The sequence below is a fragment of the Armigeres subalbatus genome, chromosome 3 (genome assembly GCF_024139115.2).
Source record: "Armigeres subalbatus isolate Guangzhou_Male chromosome 3, GZ_Asu_2, whole genome shotgun sequence".
NCBI lineage: Eukaryota > Metazoa > Arthropoda > Insecta > Diptera > Culicidae > Armigeres > Armigeres subalbatus.
Window position 1 is genome coordinate 263,716,033 of NC_085141.1, and position 2,229 is coordinate 263,718,261.

Genomic DNA, 2,229 nt, shown 5'->3' on the forward strand with positions numbered 1-2,229 from the left:
CACCACACGAACCGATTGAAAGCAAATAGAAAAACTGCTGTATTAAACCTACTTCTTATGGTGGCGCATCGTCGTATGCAATCAGTTTGGAGAAGCAAAGTAAGCAGCATTTGATTTTCGCGAAACATGGGAAGAGGGATAACAATTTTTCGCACCATCGCTTGTGCCGGAGTTTATCGCACTGTAATTTATCCGGATAAAATGTATGGTGGAGTGATCAGTTGTCGCGTGAGTGAGTGAGAAATCCGAATCCTGGTGGTGACGAAATCGAGGTGGTAGAAGAATTTGTGTACTTGGGCTCACTGGTGACTGCCGAAAATGACACCAGCAGAGAAATTCGGAGACGCATAGTGGCTGGAAATCGTACGTACTTTGGACTCCACAAGACGCTCCGATCGAATAGAGTTCGCCGCCGTACCAAACTGACAATCTACAAAACGCTAATTAGACCGGTAGTCCTCTACGGACACGAGACCTGGACGATGCTCGTGGAGGACCAACGCGCACTTGGAGTTTTCGAAAGGAAAGTGCTGCGTACCATCTATGGTGGGGTGCAGATGGCGGACGGTACGTGGAGGAGGCGAATGAACCTTGAATTGCATCAGCTGTTGGGAGAACCATCCATCGTTCACACCGCGAAAATCGGACGACTGCGATGGGCCGGGCACGTAGCCAGAATGTCGGACAGTAACCCGGTGAAAATGGTTCTCGACAACGATCCGACGGGCACAAGAAGGCGAGGTGCGCAGCGGGCAAGGTGGATCGATCAGGTGGAAGATGACTTGCGGACCCTCCGTAGACTGCGTGGTTGGCGACGTGTAGCCATGGACCGAGCCGAATGGAGAAGACTCTTATATACCGCACAGGCCACTTCGGCCTTAGTCTGAATAAATAATAATAATAATAATAAATAATGATTACCAGAATGGGAAATGAAAAATAATTTGTGGGAAAAAAAATCATACATGATATAATTTCGTTACCCGACTGCATATAATGAAGTTTTTCCGAGGGTTTTTCATTTTCAGTGTAATAAATTTTTGTGACATTTTTGCCAGCGGCAGTTTTTTTTTTCTCGATGCCGGTGAAGATCTGGTAAGGAAACCCAAAATTTAAACAGCATGTAATGCATGTAAGTATTGTAGCTTTATTATATCTAAATATATAAAAAGGAAAGGAATCTTTTATTATATTTCACCCATTTTTGTTTATTTCCAGAATCATCCGGTTTCATCGACTACGCGGGAATACACCACTTCGAAAGCGCTAGCGGATTCATAAAATTTTCTAATCCGTAAAGATCTGCTTGTGAACCTTGGAAAGGTAAGAATCTGTAACAACCTTCGGTGTTCCGCGTGTAAAACTTTAAGACCTAGAAACGCCAAGGAAAAAGGAAACGTCTGCGTACGTTTTGACTGTTTTTGCATGGAAATACTTTCTAAATGTACGCAAACGTATCCATTTTACTTGGTTCTTAACATCGATCCAAAGCATTGATTGAACGGTATGCTAAAGATTGTGTCAGGATGCCGGAACTCAGATGGAGATATTAAAGAGTACCGCACGTAGGATACGTTGCGTTTGACAAAAATCTATCCAACGCATCCTTGTATTGCGGCATGACCTATCGCTTCCAATTATTGCACTTATGTCAGTTGGTAGTGATTGGTCCCTTAGATGTTATTCATACCTCCGTTCTGCTCATAATCTTTGGTATATCTTAAGTAACGTTTTACTAGGTACTTCACGTGAGAGCAAGAGTGGTGCATATCTTAAAAAAAAAAATCGTGTGTATATCATGGTTCATGATTCCCACTATATTCCCACTAAATGGATGAATTCTTTAAATATAATTCACAGGTAAAGTTGTTGAGTGTTCCGTACACTAAAATGGTCCTGAAAACACACCTCAAAGTATCCCGCCTTCCACCCTCGGTAATGGTGGAGACCGTGACTAGATCATCCGTTCACTGTACTTTTAGAAGAATGTCGAAATATTGTTCTTAACTGCTATTCATGAATTCTTCAATAATTTTGAGAAAATGTATAAACAAACTTAGAAGATAGTAGAGAAGCTATATAAGGCAATAAACGAGAATAAATGAAAAATAATAGAACAAGTTTATAGTGTTAACTTATTAATTGAAAAAAGAAAGTAAATGTAAAATTTACACCATAGAGAGTGGTGAAATATTTAATATACATAGTATAATACAGTAATCGTATAAT

General features: G+C 40.7%; 1 long non-coding RNA gene across 1 annotated transcript; it reads left to right on the plus strand.

Annotated features, from left to right (window-relative positions):
- The first annotated feature begins 1,049 nt into the window (after nucleotides 1-1,049).
- Nucleotides 1,050-1,969, plus strand: LOC134219453 (uncharacterized). The gene is made up of 3 exons (XR_009981568.1): nucleotides 1,050-1,132; nucleotides 1,219-1,323; nucleotides 1,861-1,969. It is a non-coding gene; the product is annotated as an uncharacterized LOC134219453 (long non-coding RNA).
- The last annotated feature ends 260 nt before the right edge of the window (nucleotides 1,970-2,229 follow it).